Below are 18,527 nucleotides of genomic sequence, written 5' to 3' on the forward strand. Positions count from 1 at the left end.
CAAATCGAGTTACTTTCCTGATTAAAATTCATTGCCCTTAAGATAAAGTCTCCATTTTTCTTAACATAGCTTCTCATCTTCTCTTTCTAACTATCCCTTTCTTCTATTTATTTATTTATTTATTTACTTACTTACTTACTTACTTACTAACTAACTTACTTATTTTTTGAGACGGAGTCTCACTCCGTCGCCCAGGCTGGAGTGCAGTGGCACCATCTCGGCTCACTGCAAGCTCCGCTTTCCGGGTTCACACCATTCTCGTGCCTCAGCCTCCTGAGTAGCTGGGACCATAGGCGCCCGCCACTATGCCCAGCTAATTTTTTGTATTTTTAGTAGAGATGGGGTTTCGCCGTGTTAGCCAGGATGGTCTGGATCTCCTGACCTCGTGATCCACCCTCCTCAGCCTCCCAAAGTGCTGGGATTAGGCCCCCTTTCTTCTAACTTAGAAGCTGGCCTCAGTTCTCAGCTTTCATGATATTTCTACTTCCCTGTATTCCTTCATCAGACAAGAAACTTCATGAGGAAAAGTCCGGTGTTTATCTTCATCACTGTGATTTCCTTAGACATGGTACTGTGCTGAGCGTGTCAGATACATGAACATTGGTTGCAGTAATTCATAAATTATCCCTTGAGTATAGATACAGAGACTGAGGCTCAGTATTTACATGAAATCCAGATTAAAGGCTGTGGACTTGCTAGCATTATTGCTATCCGTAGCTTGTATTTATTGCCAAAACTGAACTATCTTTGCAACAACTCTTTGATGTGGGATCTTTTATTATCCTCCTTTCCAGAAGAAGCAACTTAGGCACAAAAGGGGAGAGACTTGCCTAAGGTCATACTTCTAGTTAGTGGTAGAGCCGGAGATTGAGCCCACGCAGCCTGACTTCAGATGTCACAGTTTCAGCATAGCTCCATTTTCCCTGGATAGTTTGCATAAAATATTCAGACCTGGTTTGGGGCCAGGTATCAAAAGTCATGCATCTTTATTTTTGTTTCTGAGTATAAAGTCCCCATACACTGTAAATAAATTGGCATTGCTCACATACCTTCTGCACAATGCTTTACTGGAGCCTGGATGACAAAGTTCAAATTTGACTTCATCTTCATTCAACATCATTTAGTGAGCACCTATTATGCATTAGGTTCTATGGTAGACAGTAGGCATGCAGAGATGATCAAACCAGGTATTGGACTTAGGAGCTCACATTCTGATAAGGGAAAGAGTCAAGCAAAAGAAAATATTATAGTTCAATGTGATTGATACACTCATGGATTTATTTTCAAGGTAAAGAGCTGGTCCTGGGAGGGCTGGACTCATTTGCTTTGGGAAAAGGGAGCCACAGGAGAAACTTCTGGCTGTTGAGCAGGAAAAGATGATGAAATAACCCAGTGTTTTTCTTTTTTCTTTTATTATTTAATTCTAAGAAGTTTAGTAATGTCAAACAAAACAAAGAGGGCAGAGTACAAGCCAAAGAAAAGGGCTGGAGCCAGAAGATAATGGGATATCTGTATCATGCTAGAGAGCCTGGATTTTGCCAAGGGGATGATATAATTACTGAAGGATTTAGTAAATGAAGAGATGCAGAGACTTTTGCTTTAGAAAGGCCATGTGGCTGGCCTCCTTACAGTATAAAAAGTATGTTATGTTTCTCTTACATGCACATATGTGCATTTTGCATGTGCATGCATTTTTGAGTGTTTATATTGATGCACATATCAATACACTGTGAGTCAGTTGAACTGTATGATACTGCCATTTCTATTGGTTAAAAAATGGTCAAATATCACTGTTTCCAACAGTTTGATCTGTAATTTATAGTATAGAATAAATTATATATTCTTGTATTTTTATCAGACAAGAAAAACTATTTTCTTGGATGAAGAATAGATCGTGAAGTCAAAAATCTTAGGTGTGAATTTCCTTGTTGTAGCTTGAGTTCCTCAGAATCAGACTGACACGAGGACTCAAGGTGAAGGAGTTTATGGCAGGACATGCCTGTTGAGGAAGAGACCCAGAGAAGAATATGCAGCCCACAAAGAGCATGCTACCAGCCAGCCACAACAGAAGCCAGTGGCAGTGGAAACTTGCTCTGACTAGGCAGATGTGGAAGTCAGTGTAGACATGCACCTCAGAGGCAGCCCACCCAAGGGGAGGGGGCTGGAATATTTGCATTGTAACTTGCATTAGTAGCTGGGTAAGAGCTGCTGCTAGGGAGAGCCATAGTGGCCTTCAGAGCTCCAAAGAAAGTCCTTCCACCTGCTATTAACTGGGTTTACATACTCCTGTTAGAAGTCAGCTGGGATGTAATACAGTGATGAGGCCTGAGGGATATGATTCCCCACACACAACTCTATGACTTGCCAGCTAAATGGCCTTGATCTAGTTCCTTAATGCCTTTGAGGCTCATTTTTGTACTACCAAAATGGGGACCACAATACCTTCACCTGGGGAGAATTAACATACTTTATTGTTAATATACTACTAAGGTAATATATTTCTAGTGCATTAACACCAAAACAAATATCAGTCTCAACATTTACAAAACAACTTTTCTTTTTCTTTTAGACCTTCTCCTTATGGAGCCTTCATTCCTACTCCCAGAGAAGTCCAACAGGTAAGTCATGTGAACCGATAACCTTGAACTCCATGAGATAAGCTCTTAGAATTGAAAAGTAACATATGCCTCTCTACTGTGTTCCTTTCCGTCAAATGCAGCCCACTTATTGCTAATAATATTTCTGCTTCTTCATCCAAGGAGGATGTCAGTAGTGGGGTCACTTGTGTGGCCCGTAGAGAAAGCTAGCGCTGTTTCCATGGTGTCATACTAAGAATTCCGGATTGTGTCTGCAGCAAGGGGAGTTCAGATCACAGGGGTGGCCAGCTGCTCTGCATTGATACCTAAGCAAAGAGGAATTGAGATTTTTCAGGGTGAACACAGAGAGTCCTGAATTACAGGTTCATACCTGGAGAAAAGACCAGGAAGGCGTGCTCTTCCATCTTAAAATACCTCCCTTGCCAATGTCTGAAATCCCACTTCTAGCAACACATGTTTTGTGTGTTAGGTATTGCGTGCTCTCTCTCTCTAAATTGAACTATAATTATATATGGTGAAATGCACACATCTTAAGCACAGAATTTGGTGAGTTTTAAAAAATATATACACCCGTGTAACCAATAGCTTTACCGAGATAACAGAACATTTCTGTCACCCCAGAAAGGTCTCTACTGCCTTTTATCATTCACCTTCCCTGGATAGCCATTCTTTTTCATTTTTTCCCCACAGATCAATTTTGCCTGAACTCAAAATTCTTATTAAAAATAATAAAATATGCATTCTTTTGTGTCTCGTGTCTCGCTCAACACAACAATTTTAAGATTCATTTATGTTATTGTGCATAACAGTAGTTTCTCCTTTGTTATTGCTGGGTGATATTCCATTGCACAGTATACCGTCATTTGTTTACCTGTTTCCCTGGTGATGAACATTTGGGTTATTTTCTTTATTTTATTCTATTTTATGCTATTACAAATAAAATTGACATGAACCTTCTTGTAAAAGTCCTTTGGTGGACAAAGTTTTCATTTCCTTCGGCAAATTATCTTGGAATAATGCTTTACAAAAGAAGGTATACAGATGCCCAACAAACACCTGTAAAAATGTTCAACACAATTCATCATGTAAGAGATGTAAATTTAAATCACTATGAGATACCACTGCATCCCACTAGCATGGCTAAAGCTTACAAATATTCTCTTTGAACAGGCACATGAATCTGGAAATAATATTCTTTTAAATTTTTAATGTTTTTGTTAGGAAACTTTTGAAACACACAAAAATAGACGAATACTTTAATGAACCCTCATATATTCATTTCATAGATTCAACAATTACCAACATTTTGCCGTAATTACCTTGTGTCATTTTTCAACAATAATCAATTATCCCATTCTCTGACATGAACTGGGTGGATGTCCTACAGTTCAATTCAATTCTGTTACTAATTATTTGGCATTAGTACAGACCCCACAAATCAAGGGCTCAGTCCTATAAGCCTGCCCCCACTTCAGATGCCAGCCTGAAAGGGGGTCCTCAGGACCTCTGCCTTTCTGCCTGGCCAACTACAAAATTGGAAATTCTGAGGCTACTCTTCCCCTCAAGTTTGGTAATTACCTAGAATGACTCACAGAGCTCAGCAAAAATGCCTCACTTATAATTACCATTTTATTATAACAAATGCAGCTCAGGAACAGCCAAATGGAAGAGATGCATGGAGCAAAATATGGGAGTCATGGGTGGTGAGGGGCTTCCCCCCTCCCCAGGTGTGCCACCTTCCCAGCACATCGATGTGTTCCTCAACCTGGAAACTCCCTGAACCCCATAACTTAGAGGTTTTGTGTGGAGGTTTCATTACATAGTATGATTGATTTAATCATTGGCCATAGTGACTGACCTCAACTTCCAGCTCCTCTCCCCTCCTCAGAGGTCCTGACATGGGGTTGAAAGTTCTAACCCTCCAGCAGTAGTATTTAGTTTAATTTAATTAAATTAATTAATTTAGAATCAGGTTCTCACTCTATTGCTCAAACTGGAGTGCAGTGGCCGATCATAGCTCACTATAATCTCAAACTTTGGGCCTCAAGTGATCCTCCCACCTTGGCCTCCCAAGCTCTGGGATTACAGGTGTGAGTTACCATACCCAGCCTGCTATAGTGTATTTTAAAGAAAAACTTCTATATCAAGTTACTTTATGCCTAAGTAAGGACATTTCATATATAACCAAAACACTATTTTATACTTAATTAACAATAATATCATCTAATACCCTCTCATACTTAGATTTCCCAAATCATCTCAAAAATGTCTTTATAATTGATTGACACATTGCATTTGGTTGTAATATGTGTTTTTTTCTTTTATCTAGAAGAGTCCCTATCCTATCCCCTTCCTTTTTTCCCATGCCATTGAATTATTAGAGAAATCACATCAACTGTCTATAAAATCCATGCTATGATTGTCTCCTAATAGTACCATTTCTCTGGTGCCTTCATCAATGTCTTTTCTTTAAAAAAAAAAAAAAAACATTAACTTTTATTTTAAATTTAGGGGTACATGTGCGGGCTTGTTACATAGGTAAACTTGTGTCATGGGGGTTTGTTGTACAGATTATTTTATCACCTAGATATTAAGCCTAGTACCCATTAGTTATTTCTTCCGATCCTCTTCCCTCCTCCCAACCTCCACTCTCTGATAAGCGCCAGTGTGTGTTGTTCCCCTCTATGTGTTCATGTCATCTTTTATTTAAACAAGAAGATAGATCTAAAAGATTCAGGTTCTTGTTTTTAGAGCAAGAATACTTCATAGGCAGTTTCATTTATTTTGATGGGTATTTTTTGAGTGTCTACCATGTTTTCACTGCTGAGAGTTACAAAGGTAAATTCCATATATCAAAGCCTTATTGTTAAAGATGTTATAGCCCAGTTGGTGAGAAAGGCACGTAAGCCAATCAATATAATAATATAAATGCCATGGAGGATTTGGGTGGGGGATATAAATTCTGATAGGGGCACCAAGGCTACATGAGAAAGTGATAAATGAAACGGCTCTAGAGAAAACAGTAAGGTTTGCCAATCGAAGGATAGCGAGTGGGGAATTTGCTAAGCCAGGGACCTGTGTGTCTACAGGAGGAGATGCGTAATTTCACCAGAACAGGTTGTTGAGGTCTTACAGAAAAGTGCAAGAATTTGGATTTTATCTTTTGAGCACTGGCAAGCATGGAAATAATTTTATCTGAGGGTGGTCGCTGGGTGGGACTGACAGCCTGGAGTGTAGTGTTCAACACCTCAGTGTGAATAGCTTTACCAAGAATTGCCCTCTCATCTCGGATGGAGGCGGACTCCACAAGTCCTGTTTTAATTCTTTAGGATGTGGCCCCAGACAAAAGCTGACATTTAGCATGTTAAATGCCCCATGCCATGTTTATTGTGCCCCTTGCCCCATCAAGTGGCCTTTGTAACCATGGAAACAGTTCAGGTTTTCAATCTAGCAGAAGATAAAGAACAGGCATATACTGTTGAACGGACTAGGCAGACATTACCTCTCTTTCCTAGACTGCTCGATGATGCAAATCAAGTTGTAGTGGCAGCAGCCAAGTAACAGTCCTGCCACCTGATGTCCACCCAGTAGCTGACTTCTGCAGCCTGTATATAATGATAATGATTGGAGGAGGCATCATGCCACCTGCTCAGAAGAATCAGTGAATAAATAGCAGGCTCCCAGTTCTGGAAAACTGTAAAAATGACTCAAATAAAGAAGCTAGTTGGGCTGCTCTACCTATGGGGTAGCGATTCTTTTGTTTCCCTGCTTCTCTAATAAACTTGCTTTCACTTTACTCAGAAAGAAAGAAGAAAGAGAGAAAGCAAGCAAGAAAGAAGGAAGGAAGGAGGGAAAGAAGGGAGGGAGGGAGGAAGGAAGGGAGGAAGAAAGGAAGGAAGGAGGGAAAGAAAGAAAGAGAGAGAGAGAGAAAGAAAAGAAAAGAAACTAGGTGGAAGTACTAGAGCAGGGACAAGAAAACTGTCACCGCAAAGCCAAAGGCTCCCCAATTTACCCTTTTTGGCTGCACTCAGAGGCTGGAGGCCAGGTGTGAGATCATCACAAAACACTGATTTCCAGCCCATCTCATGTCCAATTTCATCAGGTGGAGTGGGGGACTTTAGCACTGTTTTTCAAAACCCAACACAATTTGGTTTGCAAACAACTGAGCTAACCCAAGCAAAGGAAAAGTCAACCAAGTCAATCCAGATGGGCAGGAAGGGGACGAGCTAAATCTAAGACCAGGCACTAAACTTCTCAGCAGCCTAGCAAGGGTACACAGAGGAGACCTCTCCACATTGAAGAATCCCTTTGATGTGCCTAATACATAATTAGAGAGATACCACTGCTTCAATGGTAAAGAGATCCTACACAGCAAAGGTGCTGAGAAAGAACAGATTAAGTTCACAGTGTTGCCCAGCGCTGGTGTGTAGAACAGATGAGAGGGGTAGCACCCAGCCTCCCCTTGCTGGAGAGGGAGGTATCCACGCCTGTAAGCCTCTGCCACCTATTCTCCTATAGTCTTTAGGGGAGAGCTCTGAGTATACATTCAGAAGTTGCTTGGGAATTTTAGCCAGCAACAAAGACCATGTACTGTGGGTGAAAGCAAATTATTAGATAACAAAAAACAATCCAAGCTGCAATCTACCAGATTTCTAGGGCACTCAGTGTAACATGGGAGTTCTCTTGAACCCTACCGAAGCAATAGGTTTGTTGCTTTGCCAAAAGACCGATGACACGATGTCCTAATATTGTGAACTCCAACTTTTTTTTTTTTTCTGTAAACTCTTACCAACTCTTTATCACTCAACACCTGAAGCTTCAAATAATTGACTTGTGGAAATGAAGACATAAACAGAATTTAACTTCTTTTGCTCCAAATCACATACATCCACAGCCTTAATTCCTTCTTGTGGAGCTGTTGCTACACATTTGAGTCCAAGCTTCTATGTTTATTGATAAACCAACTGAGTGTCTGCAAAAGCAATTGCTTGTGAAATATCAACAGTTGTAGATAACGATTATAAAGGCTAGTAAAATTCAAATATAAAACAATCAATCAGCAAATATTAAACACCCAGTGTATATTTTTCTACTTTTTTCCCCATGGCAAATTTCACTATCTAACATACTAATAATTTACTCATTTATTAAGCATGTTGTTTGTCTTTCTTCTCTTGCGCTAGGACATAGGCTTGTTTGCATGTTGAAGATTGTCCCAAGTCCTAGCTCAGTGCCTTGTGTGTAGTCACTCAGAACTACTTATTGGATGAATTCATGAATAAAAGAGAAACAGGTTCTGGATTTCAGGTTCTGGATTTCCATGAACAAAATGAGCTAAGGCTTGATTTATAAATCCAAATTATAATTTCTGGCTTAATGCAACCCCTTTTGTATTAACAGGAGCACCAGAAGTTAGCTGAACATTGGGTGGTGGGTAGGTCCTGTAAGGGAGCAAATCAACATCAGCAGTCAGCATGGTTAGAAAATGAAGCAAACTGGTCCGATGCTCTTGAAGGCTATTTTCATCTAGTCGGGATGTTGGGGTGCTGCAAACATTTTTTTTCCACATTGGGATTTTTCTGTTTAGATCATTGGAATCATTTTACTTCATTTGCAAACCAACTGAGTGAAGGTATTGTGATCCATGACCATTAGGATAACAATTTTAGAATCAGAGACACAGAGATTTCTTTCCTCACCCATCCATAGTTTCATGGCTGAGGCACCTATAACGAAAGAAAGATTAACAAGAGAAAAGCATATAAATTTATTTCACAATGCAAACAAATACTCTGAATCTGGAAAGAAAAGGACAAGAAGGTTTTACCTTCCTCTCCCCACTGGGAACTACAGACAGATATCCAGGAGTGCTGACCTTGGGAAGAATTCTTACCTTTTTTTTTGGCATTTTGTTCATTGTCCCAGGATCTCATCTGCAGGATTAAAAGTGACCAAGGAGTCTCAGCTGTTCCATCTGGAGTGTGAGAAACAAACTTGGGGGAGGCAGAAGAAATATCTTTCTTTACTATCGCAGGGTTCATGGCTGGGGTCCTTATAACAAAAGACAGATTAGCAAGAGAAAATCATATACATTTATTTAATGTAAGTTTGACATGACATGGAAGCCTTCAGAAATAAAGACCCAAAGAACAGGAGATCTGTATGTTTTTATGCTGAGTTTAAGAAGTGGATAGTAGTAGAGAAGTGTGATTGGACAACAGGGGTATAATCTAATGGTAATAAACCAGGGGAAACTTAACAAAGCTTGTTTATGGAAACCCTTCTCTGTGCCCCTGTGTCTTAGCAATAAGGACATTTCTTTCCTCTGGGTATAGAGAGGGTACCTCTGAGATGAGGGTCCTGTGATCTGCTTTGGAGGAAGTCAGAGAATTCTTTTATAATCTGTAACAGAAGACACGGGCAGGGGAAGACCAGAGACCTTCCTGCTTCTGCTGTTTTCTCAAATGCCAAGGTGCCATATTTTAGGGTAGCATGCCCTAAATCCCATCAAGATTGTAACCTCCTCAATAGCAAAGACCGATTTTCGGGAGGCCTAGCACACAGAGGGCACTTCCATATATGGTTGTTAAGACAAACCTCATAACTTGCCCCCAGTTTATAAATAGAAGGGTCAAGATTTGAAACCAGGTTCATTCCCTTTCCACTGTCCAGGCTGGTCATCATCAGGATGGCTGGAATTTTCTGAGTGTTGTCTTTGTAGCAGCCACAGTTCCAAACACCTTATGTTTCAAGTTTGTGGGGAGAACGAATTTGAATCCAGCCTGTCTCTCTTCAGAGTCAAGCCTCTCTATTGTTAAAGTTGTAATTTTAGTGTCTCTGAGATTGCTTTTTTATGCATAGAAAACACTATTCAGAAGTTGTATTTGGGTCTAAAAAACTAATATTCAATGCATCAAAGTTACAGATTCATGAAACCTAGCTCTTTCCTAGGATTTTAGCTTCATTTTGAAGTTTTTGTTTTACTTATAAATCTAGCAAATGTTAGCATTTTTTTTTGTTTATTTTTGTTAGCAATCTTTTTGTTGATCAAAAAGTTGACATTTTTTATTTTATTTTGAACAATTTCGGACATACACAAAATAGAATGAATAGCAAAATAAACCCACATGTATCCATCATTCAGTTTCAATGATTATCAGTCAACTAATGGGCAGTCTCTTCCATCCATACTTCTACTCACTTCCCTTTCTCTTATTATTAGAAAGCTAATTTGCATTATCCTATCATTTCACCCATAAATACTTTAATATGTATGTAAGAAAGACAAGAATTCTTATAAAAACATAGCCCCTATTTTATTACTTTACATAAAATAGCAGTCAATTCTCAATATCAGGTTTACAGTGTTACTCAATTTTTTGATTGTTTCATAAATGTCACTCTTGTAAAAACATTTTATTTGTTTGAATGATAATTCAAATAAGATCCATATATTGTGATTGCTTAATAGGTATTTTAAATTTATTTTAATCTATAGGTTGTTTCTTCTTTCTCTCTATCTCCCTTTGCTACAATTTGTTTATTGAAGAAAATGGGTCATTTGTCCACAGTCCTTTCTTTACAGGAATAATAAAATTTATATTTTGCATAATTATTTAATTGCATTATTTCACAATACACACACAATAGTCTCAGAATGACAGCATCAACTTTGCCATAAACAATAGGAAGATGTTTGAAAGTTTACATATTTGAGGGGCAGTTCTTTTTGTCCTTAGGCTGTATCTCACCCATCAGGGATAAACAGTCAAATTATTGTGATTTACAGTCATTCGGAATTATTTTTCTCTTTGTGGATTTGACACAAACTATATATACAGTGAAATTCATCTGTTTCATTTTACTTTTTATTAGTAGTAATTGATTTTTAAATTTGTTTTAAAGATATGTAAATTTTTGGTATAGTTCCCAAGACAATCACAAAACAAAGCCGAATCTTAAAAAACGGCCCCCAAATGGGTGACTATTTTCTTTTTATTTTAGGACTTATTCTTTAATTATTTTCTTTTTATTAATATAAGCAAGTATATGCATATATCATACTCCCTTTATTTAGGAAAACACAGTATTCACACTTTTCTTACCTTGCTTTTTTAACATAATCGATCCTATGTATTACTCTATAGTGTATATTAGTAGAGCTATTCCTTTTTTATATAAATCTGTATGTTATTACATTGGGTGAATGTGCCAGGATTTATTTGACCAGTCTTCTACTGATGGACACTTAGGTCATTTCCATGTTTTTGCTATTATAAGTAATGCTGCAATAAACAGCCTTGACGCTATTCCTTTCCCTCCCTACCTCCCTCCCTCCCTCCTTCCCTCCCTTCCTTCCTTCTTTTATAACTAATCCTGCAATAAATAGCCTTGATACTATTCTTTTCCCTCCCTCCGTCCTTTCCTTTCCCTTCCTTCCTTCCTTCCTTCCTTCCTTCCTTTTAGCTAGGGTATTTGTAAAATATATTCCTAGAAACCAGATTGAATCAAAGTTTAAGTGCGCATATCTACCTATCTATCTATATTTATATATATTGATATTGACAAATTCTCTTCTGTAAGAGCTTTACAACTTTGCATTTCTAGCAGCAATATATGAAAGTGCTACTCGCCTAAAGTCACACCTACAGAATTTTTGCCAAATTAATAAGAAAGCTTGGATTTTGCTACTTAATGAACGAGAAATGGTATCTTTTTCTGAAGTAGATTTCTTTAATTATAAATTAAGTTGAGCATGTCTGCAAAAGTAAACGTGATTTTTCTCTTTTGGTTTATTAATATGATGACTTATACAAATACAGCCTCCAATATTGAACCACCTTTGCATTCCTCCAAAAATGTATCATGGTTACAATGTTTATTTTAGTTTTTTTAATATTTTATTTTAAGGTTCGGATTGTTTATTTCTTTAATGTGCTATTGGGTTATGCTTGCTCATATTTTTTTAAAGACTTTTGGGTAAATATTCAGTAGTGTGAATGGTCTGTATGTAGTTTCCTTTTTTGATACAATTTTGTCAACTTATACCAATGTTATATTCACTTTATATATTTATTTAGAATTTCTCCTTATTTTTATCATTTATTCTTTAATATCATATGACAAATACATATTCATTGAGAAGCACTTTTAGCATTCCAATGAGCTGAGGTTGCCTATCTGCTAAGGAAGGCAGGTAACATCTCAGTTAACTGTATAAAAGAGACCTTGTCGCCGGGCGCCGTGACTCATGCCTGTAATCCCAGCACTTTGGGAGGCCGAGGCGGGCAGATCACGAGGTCAGGAGATCGAGACCATCCTGGCTAACACAGTGAAACCCCATGTCTACTAAAAATACAAAAAATTAGCCGGGTGTGGTGGCGGGCGCCTGTAGTCCCAGCAACTCGGGAGTCTGAGACAGGAGAATGGCGTGAACCCGGGAGGCGCGGAGCTTGCAGTGAGCCGACATCGTGCCACTGCACTCCAGCATGGGCTACAGAGCGAGACTCCGTTTAAAAAAAAAAAAAAAAAAAAGAGAGAGACTTTGTCTATGAGTGAGGCTGGATGTTGCAGACAACTGATCAGACTCTCAGAGCTACTTTTACAGAAGATTGGATAGCACATAGCACGTGCTCAAAGATGTTTGATATTATAAGATGACAAAAGGAACATAAGCCTGATGAAAATCAGTAATCCTAAATTAAAATCAGTACATGTGGTCTGGCAACAGGATACAATATTTGAAACTGAGACTATCCCAGAAACCCCCGAGTGTACAGTTATTGCTCCTATGGATTCCTTAATGTTTAATTGACATTAACCATTACTCCACATAAGAAGAGAGGAGGAAAGAAATGAACTAACCCTGAGAGTATTTACTATGTGTGAAGCTATATCCTAAGGACTTTTCTCCCTTGATCTTATTTAATCCAAACTAAGAACCTGTAAGAGTAGTTATTAGTTTTTATCGCTAGGTTCAGGTGAAGAAACTAAAGCTTAGCATAGTTTAAGTAACTTTTTAAAAGTAATTGTCAAATTCATGAGATTAGAAAGTAACAGAAAGGAAACCAAAAAGAAACTGGGACCCGTTGGTTACAGAACCTACTTTTAACTACTACACAAGGAATTTTTTCTTTTCTGAGTTTATTAGGGGTAGTATACATTAGTAGCAAAAAATTTTTTAAAAATATGACAAAAAGCAATAAAAATAGTATGAAATTTCACCTTTTGAGACAATGTTTCAAATGCCTTCTTCCAGGACATTTCTTGTCTAAATTCATTCATATAAATATGCACATATGAATGCTTATGTGTATGTGTATATATATATATATACACACACACACGTAATATATAAATATACATATATATACACATACATTTTAGCAAAGATGGGCAAAAAGCTATAAATACACGTAGCATTTTGTTAACTTTTTAAAAAATATATGGAGAAGTTTCAAGTTTTCAAGATTCTGCTTTTTAAATTTTAATAACACAATTTCCCTTCTTGCTCAGAAGGAAATCTTGAGCACCTTTTTTGTGGACTCTGATGGCTGGCTTTGATTCCTCTGCCATGCCACTGCTTCTTAAGAGGTTATACAGCCCGGGTGCTGTGGCTCACGCCTGTAATCCCAGTAATTTGGGAGGATGAGGTGGGCGGATCACGAGGTCAGGAGTTCGAGACCAGCCTGGCCAACATGGTGAAACCCCGTCTCCATTAAAGACAGAAAAGAAAAAATTAGCCAGGTGTGGTGGTGTGTGCCTGTAATCCCAGCAACATGGGAGGCTGAGGCAGGAGAATTACTTGAACCCAGGAGGCGGAGGTTGCAGTGAGCTGAGATTGTGCCACTGCCCTCCAGCCTGGGCTACAGGGCAAGACTCTGTCTCAAAAAAAGAAAAAAAAAAAAAGAGGTTGTATATATTTTATAAGTAAGAGTGGGCAAAAAAAAAAAAAAGGGTTGCGGAAGGATAACGGAAACAGTCCCCGGCAAATGTAGGTATAGTCAATAAATGTTTGCTAATTGAATGAAAGAATGCATGATAAGTTTGATCTTATTTAAATGCAATTATTTCATCTTTTTAGCAAGTTATGAGGAATTGCAAGTTTCTGGGGGTGGGGCCACTTTCACTCGTGTCCCTGTGAAGAGACCACCAAACAGGCTTTGTGTGAGCAACAAGGCTCTTTATTTCACCTGGGTGCAGGCAGGCTGAGTCCGAAAAGAGAGTCAGGGAAGAGAGATAGGGGTGCCATTTTATAGGATTTGGGTAGGTAAGGGAAAATTACAGTCAAAGGGGATTGTTCTCTGGCGGGCAGGGGCAGGGCGTCAGAAGGTGCTCAGTGGGGGAACTTTTGAGCCAGGATGAGCCAGGAGAAGGAATTTCACAAGATAATGTCATCAGTGAAGGCAGGAACAGGCTATTTTCACTTCTTTTGTCATTCTTCAGTTACTTCAGGCCATCTGTATGTATATGTGAGGTCACAGGGGATATGATGGCTTAGCTTGGGTTCAGAGGCCTGACAGCCATTACTAAGGAATGATTGTAATTATATTATTGCCTCCACTGGCTCCACTATTGAAAGTGAAAGATGAAGGAGTTCCACAGCTCATGTATGAGGAAGTAAATTTTAGGGACCTTTTTGTGCTTCCTTTCCTCCCTACCTCTTACTCAGCTAATGATCTAATGGTAGGAAAGCAGGCAAAGGCCATAAGCAGGCAAGTTCAGAATAGAAAAATATACAGATGAATGATTATCATGAAAATAGTTAATCTCACTTGTAGCCAAAGAAATGTCAGTTATTACGAAACACATAACTGTGAAATTATTATATATGTAAATTCTACATTTTGGTGGACACTGACAAATTGTCTTCCAAAAGGACAGGACCCATCGATACTCTTCCCCAGTGATTACCACGGCCATTCCTCTACCTCCCTGACAGACGCGAACCTTTTCTGTTGTTAATCTAACAGGAACCAGTATTTTATGTTGATTTTCATTTTTTTGATTATAAGTGAGGTTGAATGTCTTTCCATATTCTCAGTGGTGATTTGTACTGTGTGAATTGTTGGTTTATATCTAATGTTCATTTTCTATAGGATTGTTTTCCTTTTCCTATTGAGATATACTTTTTTATAAAAAGTAAGGTTATTAATCTTTACTCATTTATTTTGCAAATATTGCCACCAGATGTTTTATTTATCTCTTAACTTGGCTTACTGTGTTACACGAACAATGATTTTATTGCCATAATTGTCAATTCTTTCTCCATTGACTTCCACATCTTATGCTTGACTTTGGAAAATTCCCATCGAGATTTTTTTCCTCATTGCAATATTATAAGAATATCCTTCTTTAAATATCCTCCCCGCCTTTTTTTTTTTTTAAAAACAGAGTTTCCCTCTTACTGTCCAGGCTGGAGTGCAGTGGTGCGATCGTAGCTCACTGCAACCTCTGCCTCCCAGATTCAAGCGATTCTCCTGCCTAAGCCTCCCAAGAAGATGGGATCTCAGGCGTGCACTACCACCCTCGGCTAATTTTGTATTTTTAGTAGAGACAGGGTTTCACCATGTTGGTCAGGCTGGTCTCAAATTCCTGAGCTCGAGTAATCCACCCACCTCAACCTCCCAAAGTGCTGGGATTACAGGCGTGAGCCACTGCGCCCGGCCTGGAATTTACTTTTGAATGAGGGGTGAGCTCACGATCTCCAGGCAGTGTCCTTTAAATGCAGTAGAGACAGAGGGAAGACTACCACAGATGATTGTTTCTATCTGCCATGATGCTGGTTAGGAAAGTGGCGGAATCAATTCATTACTAAATACATATTATTTAGTATGTATCTGTCAGTCACCAGTTTAAACTCTACCAATATAAAGCTGAACAAAGAAAGCAATGTTTTTTCATGGAGCTTCCATTTAGGTTGCAAAAGAAGTAAACACAAAGTTAAACAAGAAAATGTTGGGTAATGATGAATTCCTTGAAGAACTAATAAAACATGACTCTGCATGGGCGCGATGGCTCATCCCTGTAATCCCAGCACTTTGGGAGGCCGAGGCGGGCAGATCACGAGGTCAGGAGATCGAGACCATCCTGGCTAATACAGTGAAACCCCATCTCTACTAAAAATACAAAAAAATTAGCCGGGCGTGGTAGTGCGCACCTGTAGTCCCAGCTACTCGGGAGGCTGAGGCAGGAGATTGACGTGAACCCGGGAGGCAGAGCTTGCAGTGAGCGGAGATCGCGCCACTGCACTCCAGCCTGGGCGACAGAGCAAGATTCTGTCTCTAAATAAATAAATAAATAAAATAAAATATGGCTGTGCAATGAAGAAAGAGGGTTTCTGTAGACTGAGTCGTTGGGGAAGACTCCGATGAAGAGGTGGTGTTTAAGATGAAACCTGAATGATGATCAGAAGGTAGGTAGACTTAGAGTCTAGGGAAAAGAGAATACCAGAGAGTAAAAAGCAAGTACAAAGATCTTAAAGGCAACTCTAGTTTGGCGTATTTGAAGTCAGAAGGAAGGCGGAAGTATTGGGAAGAGGAAAGACACAGACGTGCTCAGAGATGTACACAGGGTCCAGTAGTGAGTGACCTCACAGAGTCTGATAAATAACTAGGGTTTATTCTAAGTGATGAGGAGACATTGGAGAACTTGAAATAAGGGCACCCTGTGGTGTGATTAAGAATTTACGTTCGTGTGCTTGCCCTCCCTGAGGCTGTCACTAGAGGGAGACAGGAGGCGCTGAGGCAGTCACACTGCAAGCTCCCCAGGTACCGCCGTCGCTCAAGGGAAAATCACTGGGCAGTCAGACCATTACCTGCTTCAAGAGTGGGGAATGTGCAGGAGGGAAACCGGCTGTTCTGTCTGGGGTAAGGGGGCCGGAACTTTGTGTCATTTTTAAAGAGGCGGGTCATCAATGGATCTGCTCATGTCATCTCTTTGATTTTGTTTGTTTTCATTGTTTGATTCTAAATAAGCAATCATACTCCAGATATGAGGGTCAGCTTGCCACTTTCTGTTGTCCATATACTGACTACACCAATCTGTAGGGCCATTGTCCCCTCCCCCTTGAGTGATGATCTAGTTTCCAAGGCAGGATTCTCCGGACCACTCTTACAGCACCGTCCCCAAAACCCACAACCTGAATCTTGGGAAATTGTCCAATTTCACCATAACCTTAAGCAGAGTCCTACAAATAGCTAAAATGTATGGCTCAAATTCTTCCGCAGTAAACACATTGGAAAGAAAAATATGCAGTCAAACCAAGTTCCAGTAGATGAGGAGCTTATTTTTTAAACTAGGGAAACTAACACATTGAAATTCACATATAGCAAAATAATTGGGATTGTGCCTTAGAGTTTAGCATAGCAGGGGATGAAGCAAACAAGCTATATGAAGACGTCAGCAGCAAAAGAGAAACGTCTTCAACATTTTAGGCTCAGAAGAATATCTTCCTCTCAAGGGGATGTGGTCTAAGATCTGGGTCACTGACCATGTTGACTACTGAAGCTTGACACATTGTGGAATTCTAAGACGACCGTGTTGCCATTTACATGGTGAATAAAAGGGATTCCAAAATTTTTAACTTGTTCGAGGAAACACACTGCTATAATAAATACTCCAAAGGCAAAATTAATGTCATTCAGTGACTGAGAGAGAGGTGGTAACCCACTTACTCCCTGAACTAGAAAAGTAAATGACAACCACAAGTTTTATTTTTAAATCAAATATGAATGAGTATTTTTCTGTTAAACACTGCTGGAAATGTTTGTGCCAAACATAAAAAATAAGTGTGTATATAGGATATATACACACACTTATCTTTTATGGCATCATGTGGTGTGATTTAGAATTTACGTTTGTGTAAATTTTGAACTTACAAAATGTTGCAAAAATAGTACAGAGAATTGCTGTATACCCTTCACCAAGCTTCACCTAATGTTAACATCTCACACAGTCATGATACATGATTTAGTTAATGCTCACCATTTATTCTATACAAGCCTTCAGTGACTGGATAATGCCCGCCCACACTGGGAAGGACCATCTGTTCTACTCAGTCCACTAACTTGAATGCTAATCTCTTCCAGAAACACCCTCACCAACACACCCAGAAATAAGGCTTAACCAGATACATAGGCATTCCATGGCCCAATCAAGTTCACAGAGTATTAACAATCACAAGTCCACCCCTTGTCAACTTGGCACCCACACACATCTTCTTAAATCATGCTTATTCTCCAAATAAACAAAATTAAAAGGTCAAAATTCCACCAAATGTTATACAACTATCATATGTACAACCAGAAATGCACTAACCCCTTCCATAGAAGAGGAAATAAAGTCCTTGAGTGATGTTAACTCTTCTCCTTGCTATTTTATGACATATAAATTATGATGTAGTTAACAATATTAAATACTATGTTATAAAGTCAACACATCTTGTAATACGTAATAAGAAGATAAGAGAGGAAAGAAAACAATTTTTGCTTAATGCCCACACACACACAGACATACTTGTAACAAAATAAGGAAGAAATACTCATGACAATGACAGTCTTCATTTCTGTAACTGGTCACATGGCTGTAGCCAGTGTTCATAATGACCTTTTTCCAGTACCCATTCTGTATTCCTCTTGCCTTCAGCAAACACCTCAGTTGGCTGTGGTTCTTTACCTGTTGGGGTGGCCCAAACTTTCATTTCTGAAGGTCCTGAGCTATTTGTAGTCCTCCCTAGATTGGGTCACTCTTCATGGGCGTTAATCACAGGACATGGTGATACTAAGAGACATGCTAAGGAATCTCCTACGTTCCATACATCCATAGTGGAGTAGCAGTTCAATTTCCCCTTGGAAGTCACGATCACTCACCCCAGGCAGTACAAAAACCCCCTTCTTTGCCTGTTGATTGATTTGGGGTCATGAGGAGCCC

Source organism: Piliocolobus tephrosceles, chromosome 3, assembly GCF_002776525.5.
Source record: "Piliocolobus tephrosceles isolate RC106 chromosome 3, ASM277652v3, whole genome shotgun sequence".
Lineage (NCBI taxonomy): Eukaryota > Metazoa > Chordata > Mammalia > Primates > Cercopithecidae > Piliocolobus > Piliocolobus tephrosceles.